General features: G+C 33.5%; 1 protein-coding gene across 10 annotated transcripts in view; it reads left to right on the top strand.

The window, feature by feature from the left end:
* Nucleotides 1–17,593, top strand: part of LOC122568814 — a 50,861-nt gene that overhangs the window by 8,430 nt on the left and 24,838 nt on the right. Inside the window, exons 2-3 of one of the 10 annotated variants that reach the window (XM_043729000.1) lie at nucleotides 3,479–3,511; nucleotides 5,737–5,929. The exons of 6 other annotated variants lie outside the window; for them this stretch is intronic. The gene's annotated coding sequence lies outside the window, so the exon portion shown is untranslated. Of the gene's footprint in view, nucleotides 1–3,478; nucleotides 3,512–5,225; nucleotides 5,626–5,736; nucleotides 5,930–17,593 lie in introns of those variants that run through there. 3 more of the 10 variants (XM_043729004.1, XM_043729001.1, XM_043728999.1) reach the window with 3 other exon arrangements.

The raw sequence follows: 17,593 nt of genomic DNA, 5'->3' as shown, positions 1-17,593 counted from the left end.
GAACTATTTATTTTACTTAAATTCAAATATTATTAATCGACCATAGGTGTCTAGAATGTTAGTATACAAGTCCAACATCTTCAAATGCATAAAATATTAGTTTTAAAATACCGATTTCAATTTCTTCTTGCGACTATGACCAACAATTTGCAAACACGTAGCATCACGAACAATTGTGTTGTATCTCTCTATTTCTTGTGCTGATCCTCGGAGCTCGTTGCATTCAACTACATTTGGAACTCACGTTTCCTACGCTGTGCCAGCACGGTGATACCGGCCTTATCTTCTTTTGTTCCTCACGGCACATGACGTGAATTCAATGTCAAAAGCGAGATGGAAATAACAGGCCGGCAGAGCGGTCTGAGAAAGTGGCGAGTATCGATCCACAGTTTAGCACGGGTCTGTGTATTTACATGCAAAACCGAAACAAAATGTGCATCCTTAGGCTATGAGCGCACTAGCGACGGTTTGTCGTTTACGGAAAGGACATCCGTTTATGTGGATGTGCGCGCAATCGACGACACGACTGCAGGACATTTTCGTTATTAGAAGAAGAAGAAATGGAGTTTTTGATTGATGCGAGCGAGAGTGAGAAAACTGTCGCGTGGCAGTGTTGCTAGTACGCCTAAAGCTCGATATCGCCATATCTTTCCGTGTTCGTTGAACGTAGGCGCATCGACATGTGTATGTATGATGCAAATTTGTGAAAGCGAAATCGCGAAGCACAAAAAATTGAAAGTTGCTTTTCCAGCGGAGGAAAGGAAAAGTTTCAATGACAAAAAAGCAAACGTGTTGTACTGGGCGATTGAGACAATTTGATAGTTGCTTCCTTTTTTAATTACTGTCGTTCTTGAATTATTTAAGAAAATCTACTGTAATAACTAATGTATTGAAATATATTGAATATGAAAATTTGCTTTGTAATATTGTCAAAGGTACGGGAAGAATTTTATTTTCAAATTTTATGTTAGCTTTTTGTCATGACAGAATTGTTCACGAATTTTTTTAAGATTCGTCCTGGAAAGATTTTTATGATATTTTAATGAATGTATATTTGTCCCACAGAAGCTGGTTGCTACAATTACACTGTCAACTTCCTTTTGTCGGTGTTTCAACCGCCTTTTGATCATTTGGAAAAATTTAAATGTACCTAATAGATATTTCATTCTAGTAAAATACTTTATTTCGTAAAGTTGTTAGAGCGGCACGATGAATTTTATTTTCAATTTTATTTTCATACATATATCATTTTTTTCTCGTAATACAGGGTCGTGCATTTACAGACATTTTTTTAAGAATAGTTGTAAACGTACTTGATTAGATAAAATGATGTTCATTATCGTCATCGAAGCATTGTAACTTCACTCGAAAGTAATGTATCTGTTCTAATAGTTACTCGGTCTCATTTTATATTATTTTATCTGTTGGTACAAGAAGTTTTCTGATAGTGGAAGTATAAATTTCTTCTATGATTAACTGATAACCATTAACCTACTGATCTGAGAAATTTATGTGACCCATAGATAATGCGTTTACTCACGATGCTTTTGAGATCTATCCAAATGAGATAATCAGTAGGTTACAATTAAAGGAAATGGGTTTATACCAAATTGCTAATAACCCAGTAATAATTTGGTAAAACTAATTCATTGGTTGCAAATACTTTGTATTTATGATTTTTATATGGAAAACAGTCTTTGTATTGTATTCGTTTTTATTATTATCAGGCTGTGGATGTTTATGCATTTATGAAAAATTTTATGGTGCGAAAATATACAGAATGTATAAAATAATCAAAGTAAAGTATTCCTTTGCCCATCGAAATATAAATTTTTATAAATAAGCGTGGTCTGATTATTATATTCAGTTAAAAGATTAAACGATATTTTCCTAAAATATTTGATCAAATCTTTAGAATATAATTTCCAATTTCGAGAATAGCCTGGTTGTTTCTTGAGAAAAAAAGATATTTTTGTTCTGTGTTTGGTAGTTCTGATAATGTTTCTAACCGGGATAAAGTTTCGTTTTTACGATTCTTTTCTCTATCTGTGTGGAGATCTGGATTACTTTAAACGATTCGTATTTAATCTAGCTAAAAAGAACAGAGAATCCTAAAGATTCACCACGGTAAATTTCAATTATGTTTCTATATCACCCTCTAAGGAAAAAGAAGGGAGAAAAGAAAACGAGAACGTATTGTTTTCTTTGACAAAGAGGTTTCTCAATGTTTTATATCCCCCTAAGGAATTGCACGATTTATCTTTTGTTCGAATAGCAACAATCCCAAGTGGAGATGCAAAGTGTTATTTCGAAACTGTGGCTCTCGAATTTATGTTCTCCCCTTTGTCGATCGCGTCCTCGAATCGACGTGAATCGTCTTAGAAATTTCCGTTTGTACCGCTTTCCAGTATGTTGCAACCGGCTACTATTATACTTGGTTATGAACTAGATTGAGAACGCAGATCCATTCTTATATCGGTTGCTCTGCTTTTTATTTAAGCCCCGTCTGGTGAATTAATCGATGAATTTGAAATGGAACAACGATCAGTTTGCTTCAGAGAGCAAATTTTCGTAACAGGGAAATAAAATATTCGTGTAAATACAACATTCATACTTGTGTATTATTGTTTATATTATCACTGAACTACGGATTGTTTTTGCAATTTTATATTTTTATGGATACGATTGAAAAGACGGAACCAAAGTACGCTCTCATTCTCTAAATATCATAATAAATATTCTACTTTGAATATTTTGTATGTCTTTGCATGTTATATGCATTCTATTTATTTTTGCACTTTTAAATTTCCTATAGATGCATAAAAATCCGCAGCCTACTTATCGCTTAATTTTATTTATACTTTAATTCAGTTACATTAATTAACAGACACTCACACGTATAATACCTCATGGCAGACATGCATTTTCGAAATTACGGCAAAAATCAAAATTGGTAGTATCTGATACGACATATCTAAGCAGTTATAAGTTGAACTACGAGGCTCGTCGTTATTCTATTAACACGTAGAGTTGTTGGTACACGTAACAGAAATCTGTGAATGTGTGGTAAATCAATAACAGTCAAGCAACAAAGATCAAGAAGAACTAGACTCGACAGATAAATCTGACCGTGTGGGAAGAGAGAAACGTGGGAGAGAGAATGAATGCGTTGTCAATGAGTGAACGATTTCGTATACCTATCAACAGCGCAACGCCGTTAACAAAACTTGTATTTTCCACGATCACCGTGTCCGATATCTCATCGAACGAAGCCGGAAGTTGGTGACAGCAAAACCGATATGTCGAACATCATCCACGTCCTTTCTCCTCCTCTTCATCGCCAAGGTCATTGCTAACACCACCAATACCGCGGCTGTATTGGAAAACTTTTCATTTATGAATTTCACTACACTTCACCGTGACCGATATATCAGAAGGAAAAACTCTGGACTCGTTTCGTCTGTTTTTTTTTTTTCAGATTGCAGGAATGCTAACAGCCGATTTTTCGCAGGTACGAATGCTAATCGTAGAAAGTTGCCTTGGATGTAAAGAGACTTTATGTAATGAAATCTCTTTTTTCTTTAACGTTTCTTTCGTAGTTTAATTGTTGTGACCTGATGTAACGTCGTTGTTTTAGAATTCATTGTTTTTAAAAAAAAAAAGGAACATTTCAGCTTGGAATTTTAATAGGGAACGTAAGTATTGCATGTTTAAAATGTTATTTTAAAAAGAGATTTAAAGAGATTCTTTCTATAATATTATTAACTGCGTGATAATTAGTAGATATTATTAACTTGGTAAGAATCTCTTTAAGAAGAAACTCAAGATAGATTTTTCTTGAATGCTATTTAAAAGTAGGATGAAAGTAAAAGCTCTAAAGTCAGGAGTGTATACAAGTAAACAGAAAATATTTTTACAGTTCTTATAAGCAAAGATAGAAATTTTTTCGAAATTTCCTTGCCAAAAGTTTGACAAGTTTTAAAATCAATGTAATATCCAAAAATGACGTTAAGGTAAAAAAATCAACACAGGTATACTTATCATATTTTTTACTCTGCTCTTCATATTATGTTTATGTGATGTAATTTATTCCCTTAATTTCAAATACATTTTGAAGCATATTATCTCTATGATTGGCATTTCTAAAGTACAAATCTATAATATATATATATAGTATAGATTGACATTGTTTATCTTAAAAAATGTCAACGATGATTATAACAGTCCACAGTATTTAATAGAATAGCATGTCTGTTGATGTCGTTAATACAATAGACTGCCTGTTATTTCGTATCGTTCCACGAACGCGAATATCTTCGGGTTTCCCTCTCGTTTCTCGAAACAAGATTACAATAGAAAAGTATCTTCGCCAATAGGTGATGCGAACGAAAATAGGTCAACTCGAGTGAATACAATGCATCTCAGAATTCACAGGAGGAAGTAAGAACATGTAGCTAAAAACAACTGGCACGTTGCTTGTTAAAAGTATCGTCTGCTTACCTCGTTCTATTATTTCTTAGTGTACTTTCGAAACGAATTTGGCGTGTAATTGCTTAATTAAAGCGTAATTGTTACACTGCGCTACTTCTGTTTTCTACGACTCGTTTTTATACGAAATATCTAAGTGGCCCAAAAACCTGAAGAATAGTGGAAAAAAATTGTGGGAGGGAAATACGATGTGATTGTTATACTTTGTAATATTTATTTTCCGCGATTTATTTCCGTCTTCATCTGATAAAACATTTATAAAACACTTGAATAGTATGGAAATTATAAATAAAACGTTATGAGATGGTGGGAGTAAAGTAAAATGGATTGTAATTGCCACCTTTTTTATTTTGTCACTTTTATTTTCATTTTTATTTGGAATAATATGTATAAAATATTGAAGCAGTATAAAATACGAATACTAAGAAGCATTATAAGAAATATGTAAGTAATGAAAAATACAACGTAATTATTATATTCCCCCATTTTTATTTTTTAGTAGATTTATTATTATTTCTTTTTAACATAAAGCTCATGAAATATCCAAATAATTTAATAGAAGGGAAAGCATTGTAGAAAAATCGAAATATAAATTATAAACCATCCAATTTGCGTAGGAGTAAAAATAATAATAACAAGATCGCGTTATCTTGATATAATCAACGTAGCTTGTTTTATCATATTTAGACCTCTATCTTACATATTTGTAATAAGATGTTAGAGTAAAATGTTGTCGAGTAAATATACTCAAATCGGTTATTTGTATTGTAGCTGTAATATTATATGATAGCAGTAAACTACATCAAGAATCAGCAAGAATCCAAACAGTCCTAGTCTTTCTAGCTGAATTATTGAGAGAAACATATTATTAAAGAACCAACATGATGTAATATAGATGCAATTGACTATGCAGACAACCATACATGCGATTACTTCGAATAGACATTCAGATGTTCTTTATTATGGTCGAGGAAGACCTTCGAAAGAAGACCTATATTTACCTTTCATTTAACTTGCAAATTTATACAATTTCTACCCTGAATGCTGTTTTACCTTCCACGGCAAACAGAATAATAATTAAGCGTTCTATTCTTAACACCAGGCATAACGATAAAACATCGATACTTTCCAATAGAGGTAACACCATTTGCATCATCGCTCTACCATTACGGGAAACCTAAATTCTCATTAAAACTCGAGCGTGCAACGTTACTTAACATAGTTGCAACGCGTCTTGTTTATTTATAGAGTCTTCCTGAAAGGAAATCAAGTGTAATAAGAGGTCTGTTCATCGAGGCATGTTCCGTATCTCCGTACACAAAGTGATCCATACACGTTGCGCTTGGAAAAACGTAATTTCCCTGTGGATCTTCGACCGGTGGCGTACAATTTGCCTCTCGCTGCCAACCGGAATATGATAGCCATTAACGTTTCATGATAGGCAAGTATTAGTCTCGGGGCCAGGAGATTGCAAGCAACCACGTGTTTGTCAATATCGGTGCCTGACAAGGATCTCGAAGGACATCGAGTTTCCTCGAACTTTCTCACCAATCCGGAATACAATTTCCGTCCGACATCTGTTTCGAATTTGCACGCAACCATCTGGTGTAGCGCCTCTTAAAACCTGGATGCAGATGACCGATACGACATCGCCTCTGGTGTCACGTCTATGACGCTATGCAGATTTATATTTGTAATAATGAGATCGTACGCTTGTGTATATCACTTGATAAGGATCGAAGATAACAGAGGAAGGTCGTAATAAACCATGTCTCCATTTTTTACGTGTGCACTGTACCACTAGAAATATATAATTGTCGAATTGCGTAATGTCACCGCTGCGAAATCAATGACCGCTGTGATGACGTTAACGACCTCATTCGAGGAAATGATGTAAAAAAAGAAATACGACATGGAGAGAGAGAGAGAGAGAGAGAGAGAGAGAGAGAGAGAGAGAGAGAGAGAGGAGAGAGAGAGAGAGAAGAGAATCTGAATTATCATTTTCTATTTTCAGGATCAAAGTTATTAGTGGAAGAAAAACATTATTAAAAACAAAACAATATTTAATATGTTAATAATCTAGATTCCTTATTAATTTATAAATTCTACATTTGATAAATTCTAATCCATCAAGCAAAAGACTATTCCTCTTTTAATAAATTCAATTTAACAGCCTTTTTTGGGAATGCAAATTACTCAAAATTTCAACGTTCTAATCGATAAAAAGAAATATTTAAAAAATTCTTAAAAACATAATCTTTACCTGTTTAATTCTTAAATATTGTAGTAAAAAAAATACATTACCTTAAATAGAATTCAATTATTTCCATAAGCCTCCCGTTGCAAACATCTGTCACATTATATCTCTGCATCTGGTCCGCGTCTAACGTAAATGTGTATAAATATGCACGTCCATGGAAATGGCGCGAAACGGGTGAAATACTTTATTGGCTAGTTTCGAAAGGCAGAGATGCGATTAACGAAGGTTTCACTTTGTGGAAAATTCAAACGGACGGTTGCAGTTCAAGGATAAAGCTGACGTCTACGCGGCTTTGTCCTGAATTTAGCTGGGCCGAGTGTAACAACGGGTGGTCGTTAAAGGTTGAACCTGTATAGGTGACCAGAGCTCTGTGCCTCCTGTCCCCACCGTCTGTACCATACACGATGACAATAATTGGCTAATTAAGTCACCCTCACGCTCGTCCGTTGCCCTCGCTGGTGTTCCGGTAATTCAGTCCCAGGCATCTCTTCCTGTGACACAACAATGTAGGTCAATCGACGCGTGTGCCATAAACTGTTGCCTAGGCAAATTCATTTTACGCTACCGATTACTGGCTTGGAAGGGGAAAGAAACGAAACAAGGCTTTTTTCTGTGCTGATGACTTCTTGGTCCTAAGTCTTAATCAGCTTGGTATTAACTACGGTGATAAAGTCGTCCTAATTCTCATCTTTATTTATATTTTTTTATACTTTTGTATTAATATATTACAGTGCCCCACGAAAATATTCGAACGTCTACCGCAGAATTTATTTTATGAATATATTATGTGTAATATATGACATTTTTTTTCATTTTATTGCCATCGTCATGAGTCGCGATTATCGTCATTGTAATGGTAAAAATTTGAAATCGATCCGAAAATGTATATAGAAGTTACAAGACATTTAACTGCGAACATACACCCAGTAAAAAGTTAGTATACGGTATGAACAATAATCTTAAATATGCAGTTAGTGCTAAAGATAGTTTCACTACAGGTTGTGGTTTCTTAACATAGCGAATAATGTACTATCCAAATACTTTGATGATCTTTACAAAGTGTATACTTCCAATAAATATCTTATAAATTTTATATACATGCATTTTAAGATCCGTTTCAAATTTTACCAATATAATCAGGATAATTGCATTGTATACGCATCGTTTTAAATATTCTATTATTATATAGCACATTGGCTATATTCGCGTATATTAGTAACATTGCCTACTATGTTAAAATTATTCTATATTGATTTACTAAATCTTAGTCAGCTTACATGGATCTCATATAGTTAATATATGATTGATATTCACTATATTTGATATTATCTATTTGCACAAGATAGTAAGATAGACTGACGATTCTTTTTACTCTCGATTACGAAGCGTTTTCTGTTGAGTCGAAACGTTGATTCGACGGAATTATCGGTGATGAGGCTTTGGATTTCATTGTAAGGTGATCCACGAGTCGAAGAGTAAGCAGGTTCTTCTTTTTTCGCAGTAGAAGAGAGATTGGGAGTTTTGCGCTGAAACGAGTGAAATTATTAGAAAGGGAAGTACGTTGTCATCATATTTTTTTGATGAAATTTGTCGGTATCTTGGAATTACAGATTCAATACGAAGAAATTGTGTCGGAATATTTGACAATTCTATAATTTTTATGAATGTTCAGAGACAAATTGGATAAAATGGAATTATTTTTTAGAGATAGCTATTGTTAGATTTATATCTAATATTTAAAATGTTTTATCTCGTTTTAACTTTATTTTATCGATTTTCTGGGTTATGTTATATTGAACTTGATGAATTTTATTCCAAAATGTCTGTATAAACGGATCTCTCTATACCAGCTTTCTACAAAATTTTCCAGAATTTCCTATTCCAATTGCTAACATTTATCACTGTCTCGTTATGGAACCACTTCCGCGTTTAATCCACCACTCCTCTTTTATGTTGATTCTCTACGCGTAATTTATGGGTCGTATTTATGGCTAATACATACCTACATACATATTTCAATTTAAACAACGTTAATTGCGATTATATTTTCAGCTTTCTACTTTTCTTCTTCGTTTAAAATTTACGAAGAACTTTTTTACATTAGGATTGAGATATAATTAACAGTATATCACAAATATAAATATTAATTACAATTTTAATAAAAATTGCTCTATTATATTTATGTTTCGAGTACATGATATATTCTCGAATTTTTACATCCTTCTCAGTGTATTTACTCAATTGAGGAAAACATGATCTACATTTTTTTACACGTGTTCCCGTTTCGACATTAATTTATCTAGCATTCTTTCGTGAAAATCACTCGGTTTGTCAAAAGTATACGCAGAAGCTCACGGATCGACCCAGTATTCACATAATTACAGTTATCAACAATAATGCACTAACATGCCCCATTTAATTACACGAAAACACACCTTACATACGTGAAACAATTATATACTTCCTTAATAATGCGCGTAAATAGACGTGTAACAATTCAGTGGAACCATTAATTCGCTGCCGCGAGAAAACGAATAAAATTGTACCTCGAAATTACACACTCTTTCTATATTATATTAATAATGTTAAAATAAAGATATATTAATGGAAAATATAGAAAATTTAAATTTCTTAATAATATTATTTTCCACTTTCCTTTTCGGAGGATACTTTACCCGAGTTACAATTAAATACAAATTGCTTTTACGATTTTAAAATGACTTGTACAGCAACAGATATTTGTTGAAAATGACCGAATCGAAGAAAAGTCCCGAAGATTAGTAACATCGAACGCGTTTAACAAAAAAATGTTACGATGTTCCATTCTTCCCAACATTATCATCGAGTTAATGCATTAATTTCTACACTTTGAATGACATTCTTGTCGCTACCATTTCTATTTAGGATAGTCGTAAGCCACTTGTAAGACTCGTGGCGTTTCGCGACACATCAATAATGATATCGAGGCCACAGGAATTGCGTGGAGACCGATTGTGTCACAGGTTCCCGATGTCATAGGTCTGCGCTATGAGTCTTAATATTATCCGAAGGACGGATCGAGCCAGAGCCCTGGTATAGTCAGCAAAATGAATTAGCTGCACTTGACACAGGCGGCTGCTCTAGCAGGAATTCGTAGTCAGCTTCCGTCCGCCAGACAGTCGAGCAGACTATGCAAATAACCCATGAAACCGTGTGTATGATCGCGTATATACGTGAAAGGCAACGTTACCGTGCAACGGTCTTGGTGCACTACATTCTCGCGTTCACGCTCGTTCGCATACATACAATGTGTTCCGTTAGTTTCAAAAATTCGCGTCTGTTGGATGAATTGGTGAAACTAAATTTCCCATGAGTGAAATATTTGGACAAGACAATTGACACGTTTAATTTTCGAATTTTTGAGAGTCTAGTAAAGTAGAGTAAGCAAGGTTTGTCTAGGTTTCAACATCTTGTAATTCAGTCATGAACTCTGCATAGAATAATGAACTTTGTTGTATATTATGAGATATTACACTAGCTTCTGATATAATAACGCAAGAAGAGAAAAATATCGTGTACTTTAAGGGTCCAGCAAGGAAAAATATGAAGCTGTGTCAAATAACTCTAAGATACGCTAATATGCATACGTTACTGAATTACGATAATTATATCTGAGACATATATTAATATTAGTTGAACAAACTTCTCATCATTTGACGAAGGAGTTATGTTCAACAGTTATATCCTCCTAGAAGAAGAGATGTTACTGTTTCTTGTAAATGGGATAAAAAAAAATAACTATTACATATTTAATATAATTGTTTTTTTACATAAATTAAAATAAAGAATACATAAGCCTGAATCACCAATCTTTGGATAGTTTTAAATTTTAATTTTTAATTTTAAGTTTTAATTTTAAATTCTACAGACTTGTAAAAATAATATTTTTATTATTTTTTATGAACGCGTAAAATATGTTTGCAGTTTGCGTAAAATTTTCTCTTAAAGTTTCAGTATTATTTTGTTTCCGTTTGATACATTTTCAAAGTTACAACTCAAACTATCCAAAGATTTTTTGTTGCCCATCGTTTATCTTTCTCTAGCTATGTTCTTAGGCAAATAGAATCATGAATTTTGAATCATAACGACCTTGCGTTATAGATCTCGGCGATCGGCTGATCAAGATTCGTTGTTCATTTCGTATGATAACTTATCTCTTGTGAGGCGGCATAAAATAACCGTTTTGAATTTTTATTGGGTAAGACAAAAACAAATCTTGACAGTTCTGTTACGATTATCCTTCAGGATGTACAGATTGTGATATATATAATTTTGCTTAATTTAATGGCAAATGGTTGGGTGACAATGTGCGAGATGAACCGCAAGGAAATGATTTGTAAATAGCTTGCGTTTTCAAATATCATTTTGTATCAATAGAATACATTACAGCATTCTTTCTTGTAATCTTAATAAACAATAAAATAGAACAAAACGTTTTCCCTCGTAATATATTAAAATCTTTTTGTGCTCATAATTGACGGTAGTCAGGCTCCTCTTATACTTGTTTTTTATACAAATTTTTATTATCGAACATTACGACATGCTGTTTGATGGTTAACATATTATGTGCTTTTATTAGGTAGGCTTAATCGACAACACACTGAGTTAAAAATTGCTTCCTTGTAAAAGATAGAAAATGTTATTTATCACATTCTTCGCCTATAATCTTCGAATATATACAGGTCATCCAAGAAGTTTGGACCAAACTTGTAACATCTGTTAATGAGGTAAGAACAGATACTAAAATTCTATGAATTACGTCCTAAAATATTTTCTTGAAAAATTATAAGTTCTTAAACATTTTTACTAATTGTTATGACTGTTGTAAATTTCTTCCTCCTGTAAAAATTCAGGTTTTCATTTATGGCTCTTTCGAATATCCCTACTTCAGAATATTAGTTTTAGAAATGCATTTTGTATAGATACTTAACCCTGGTTCTCTGTTCCTGTCATATTTCCCCTTATAAATACTTACATAAGGGAAATTTTGCCATAAACCACTGAACGTGCTTTATATAAATAATAAGACACCTTTGGACATGAGTTTATACGACCTTTTCTTATCTACTTGATCTTATTGAAACGTAGGATAAATTTAGCCCAGATATTTTTAGACACACTCTGTATAAATAGAGTCGAACTGTACTTCTTGGACACCATATACGTTGCGGCATCACGGTCACCGATGCATATCCTACATGTAGACGTGTACTTAGGACATCTCCAGCCTGTATACAGAAGTTGCCCGTATACAAGCTGGGATCCCGTTCGTCGGCTGCATCGGAGAAATATACGGACATATATTCGCTGATATTATCGCCTCCTTAAGCCCATCTCACATCGCGTCTTTTTTCCCAGGAGGCTTCTAAATAATCAGTTCGGTGGAAACTCGTAACGTTCGCGACCAAATGAATCCTGCGCCTCGGTGTCAGAGGATCTGCACGAGCTCGGTGGGAATTTTTCTCTGAATTAATTCTTAGATAATTAATCTCTCGCAGCCGCTACTAACCGATATATTAGACGGCTAGGAAATTCGTCTGGCGAACGAAACTCGAGGGAACACGACTCGTGCTCGTTTGTTCGATCGCAATTTATTTAGGTCGAGCCGAGAACGCTCGTTTTTCTTCGTGATAACGCGACATCATTTGCATAAATCTGTTAAAACGACCGATCCGTAGATTTTCGTTACAACATATCTTGAATTTATGTAGGTTTTAATTAACTCGCTGTCTTATGGTGTTCTTCGGTGCGAGAATGGAAGTTGAAAATTGGTATTTAGTGCATTAATATCATGTCTAAAATACGAAACATTATTGTTGAGACATTAAAACATTAAAAATTGAAACATTACACGCAATTTATATTTAGCGATATGTACATCGTTTTCTGTAATTTGAAATTCAAGTTAGTTCTCTGAAATTAAAGTTTTCTTGGTAGAAGTATATCTTCTTTCTTTCAATGTACCAAGGTTACAGATGTTTGGTTTTTAACTTATGCTATGAATGTGATGAATGAAATAAATATAAATGGCGAGGAAAATCGAAAGGAAAGAATACAAAGGATCGATGGATCACGCTCATTTCTTCGACATTTACGTGCGACTTCATGTCTCGCTATTCGCTCTTTTATTCTTTTTTTCTTTTTTGCATCGTACCTGTTGCCAACCGTTCTAAAGATGTTTATATTCATAGCGGTGCTTTTTAAAGACCTTCCACGATTTTCTGCGAAAGATAATAAATATATCTTCTTATATGAGGAGTAAAAAATTCGTTGTCTTGTACGTTTTCTGATACAATAATTGTTGGAAAATATATATGTTGTCTTCCGTTGGTATTATAAACAAGACTTTATCTTGCTTTTTGCACGAACCTGCACGCGTTTGCGTGCACTGCGTACATGTCGCTGGACAAACCACAATCGACCATTTTAATCGAGCAACACGAACAAGTCTGTTCACGAAGGGAGAAGTTCTTCGACGATAAAGCAGCAGCTGAAAACAGTATTAATAACTACTACAAATTTTGTCCTACTATAAATTTTGAAATTAATGTAGAATGATTATTAACGAGAAATATTTGTTTTGCATGAGAGAAATGGAAGATGTTGAAGATAAAAATAACAATTTTGGCTGAGAAATGATAAAATATGAGTAATACAAAATATAATACTAGTAGAAAAAATGAAAAATAATATGCGCAGGAACATTTAGTCTGAAAAAATAAATATACCAATAAGTTAAAGATCATATTCACCGTGGTATCTATTTACATGCGATTTTGAATTTTGCGCTGAAGATTGCCATTTTGTATGACACCATTACTCTTCTCCTATTAATGAAGTCATCAAAATGTTTCTATGGATAAATTTATGTTAATTACTTAAACGCAACAACGTTCTTTATTTTCTTACAATTCTTTACATTGCTTTTCAGTTCATCGATGTATATGCTTGACGACAGTTGGAAAGAAAAATAGATATAGGTTCCGTAATGGTCCTTTTCTTTGCCGACAAATAACGCAGCTTTGTCATCGTTGTCCCGTTTTCTGTACTAGAAACGTGCGATTTTGAGAGTTAGATGGTTTGGCTGAGTCATCGTTTGACCGTTTTTATCTTCTTAACAGATTTGGTATCAGTTAAAATAAGCGGAAATCTGATGAAACGTTGGGGAAAATTCTCGACAATCTGATAGGCCGTTTCCTGAATTTCTCTTCGGTTTGTGGATTCGAGCGTCGCGGGTTGTAAGCTTTCTGCCCTTGAGGACTCACCGAGGCAAATAAGTCTGCGTGAAAACGAGACGTTATTGGAGTTGCTCGTGGCCGTGGGCTTACGATGATTCGGTACGTTACACCCCTCCAAATAATTAGAGGATCTCGTGTCTGAAAGATGCACTAATTGTGACATGAGTGAGTTGCCGTGAGGTAGAAGTTCAAGTATAGCGAGAATTCGTTTCAATTTTTTGATATTGCCTGATATTTTCTGATGTCTTTCCTTTTTCGTCCTCTAGATTTTTCTTAATGATATACAGCGCGTTTTTATTTTTCTTTCCAATGGAATTTAATGTGAGTGTACGGATAAATTTAATGACTTATGACGATGATTCCTCGCTTTTGCTACATGTGATTTACGGCCATCGTTCTATTTAATTTTCGCTTGTGATACTTAAATTATATCTTGTCAAAAATAAGCGAATATCCGGATACTTTTGAGCGGTAGTGTACTATCGACCAAGAACATGTAAATGTTTCGGATTCATAAAAAATTGTTTCAGTACTCCAACTGCTTCATAAAGCGATAGGTATTTCAATATCCTAACTTGCTTAATAAAAAAGCATTCAATATTTTAACTTGCTATGTCATTAACTTTCCGCTAAAATTAACACCATTCACGTTCGATAAATTTCAGTTTCTTTTAATATTCATTAGAATTTCCATCTGAATGCCATTTTTCCTACAAATTAAAGATACTCGTTTATAATAATTTTTGCGTTACGAATATGTATGATGTCACCATTTACGCAGGTCGTCGTCCGTGAAATTTCGTTAAACCTCGACGCGTCTTCCGCGAATACTCTTCAAACGGTCGGAGTTATCGTAACGAGCATTAAATCTCGACGCGTGTTAGAGACTCGAGTGCTCGTTAGTTCCTGTTCTCCGGCGTGCGTGGTCGCGCGAGCCGTTTCGCAGTCTTTTTGCTCGGTCGAATCGAACGAGCTCATTTTCCAATGAGAAATTCACCGTTCAGGAACGAAACGGTAGTCCGTGGCACGTTTCACGATAAACTATTACCGTAACGAACGCGTCTTGTACCTACACGCTTCGTCTTTCTTCATGCTGGCCAATATATAGAGTTTCCAATGAATATCGAAGACGTTCTTTCCGGAAGGATTTTATTCGCTCGAGCGAGGGAAGAAAGCGATCATGGAATTGAAATGGTAAACGATCTAAGCGTCAGAGGTGAAGCTTTCCAATAGAAACAAAGAAACGCGTTAATTTTACTAGTTACGTCGTTTATCATTTGAACGCTGTGGACTTGCAGCGTTTATCACCTTTGCAAATGTAAAAGGAGAACAAATGCTGAGGAATATGTTGGAATTAATAAAATTAAATAATAAAAAGGTAATAATATAACATAAACATAGTAATAATAATAGAGATAACAAAATTAGATAGATTTATTTATTACTGTATTATACTTCTAATTTTGTAAACAATTAAGTGATTAAATAATGTTTACAATGTTACCAAGCTATTGACGTTGTTACAGAGGGATGAATTTATTAAGGTTAGAAGGGGGCGATTGTTATTCCTTTTTCTTGTTTCGTCGAGAAAAATAATGTCTCTTCTTTTGATTTAAAATTATGCATAAAAATCTTTCACACATTCAGTGAAATTTATTCGTAACAAGATTCATTATATCTTTTGAAATTATGCTTGGATTAAAGAAAAGCTAAATATACATATAGTGCGAATATGATTTATGTCTACCAACATTACTCAAGACTTTAAAATGCTAAAATATAACTGAATATTAAAAGGAACCTGTGCTTTCAACTTAAATACATACTTCAGCTTCAAAAGACCTCTCCACTATATAAAATTGTTTAATATGTAGTTTAATAATTAAATTACCCAATTACACGTTCTTGAGAGGAGCATACAAATTATCCCATTTTATCTGAGAAATAAAAAAAAGTGGTTTGTATATATGAATATTGTTTATATATATTTATATATATTTCAAAAAGTAATTTCACTCCTTTTATATCTATGAAGAAAATCGCTGCATTCGATTCATCAAACTGTCGTATAAATTAAAATTATTCATAAAAATCTTTCATACATTCGATGACATTTATTCACGATAACGTTAATTATATCTTTTGAAATTAGACTTGAATTAAAGGAAATCTAAATATACATATATACAATATAATATACAAATATACATATAACATGTATATGATGTATATCTACCAACATTCTTCAAGAGGTTAAAATACTAGAATATAACAGAATGTTAAAAATTTCTATTGTCAATCTAATTATACGTTTAAATTTCAAAAGCTCTTTGCTATACAAAATTGTTTAATGTGTAATTTAATCATTAAATTGTCCAATTACACGTTCTTAAAAGGAGTATACAAATTTCATCTGAGAAATAAAAAAAAATGATTATGATTTTATCGAATATCGCCGTGTTGGAATTGTCAAACGATTAGATACAGTAATCCGTTTGTTATTCTCTTCTGTATTTGTTTTACATTTTCCGCATACTCTTGCTTCATTTCATTTTTGTACTGCCGAGTTCTCGGAAAGGACGCTGCGATTACAAACAGAGTTTTCTCACGTTCATGTATAAAGTGGAATTTATGTTTGGCGACGAAGGTCTCCGCTATCATGTTATGACGATGTCAGAGTCAAAGGAAAAGCTTTCACGATGCAAGAACACGATAGAGGCCTTTGAGAGACAAAATTAGCGATCATCATATTTACATGCGTACACGTATATCAAACGAGAGTTACATGTGTGTTTAAAATGTCATCGATCAGAGGGACATATATTCTTGAAAGCTTCATTTTATGAAGATCCCCAAGTAGAAAAAATAGAAAACTTTAGGGTAGTTTCGTAATTATGAGAGGCAGTGCATTATAATTCTATACTTTAATATATCCTGTACATTTTGTTACCTTTAACGTTTTTGTAAATGCATAAACAATACCAGTCTGTTATGATTAATTCAAATAAATGTAAGAAGTTCTTTTTTCCTCGTAGTCATTGGTAATTGGTATTTAGTGGTAATTAGAAACTGTTACTGATACTTTTGCAATGAAAGAGCGTATTATCTCATCAATGGTCATTGATATCTCAAATATTCATGAATTTAATGGGAATTGTGTCTGCTCTGTTTTATTTTGCTTTCCCACTTTAATCGATAGATATAATTTGAAATGGAAACAATAAAAAACATTCTGTCCATTCATTTTTTAAAAGAGTAAAGAGTATATTTGATCGAATGTCTAGGTTTCACAATTTCGAAGATATTTAACTCGAAAAACTGGTTTTAAGCCGACACACGTAAACTTTCGATTCGTGTCTGTGTCTAAAAATACACTGCTTAGCATCGCAATTATCGAAGACCTTGTGAGTTATATTAACATACCTTTTTCGTTTCGAAATGCTGGTAACAAATTTTGTTACTGAACCTTTAGCTGTAGTGGTAGGGAAGCAATTAATTAGATTAAAAAATAAGAGAAGGGAAAGCAGGCTTCAGAGAAGGACAATTATGGCTTATTAAAGTATGTACT

Source organism: Bombus pyrosoma, linkage group LG6 (assembly GCF_014825855.1).
Source record: "Bombus pyrosoma isolate SC7728 linkage group LG6, ASM1482585v1, whole genome shotgun sequence".
In the NCBI taxonomy this organism is placed as follows: Eukaryota; Metazoa; Arthropoda; class Insecta; order Hymenoptera; family Apidae; genus Bombus; species Bombus pyrosoma.
The sequence above is the reverse complement of the archived record's forward strand: the minus strand, read 5'-3'. Positions and strand labels throughout refer to the sequence as shown.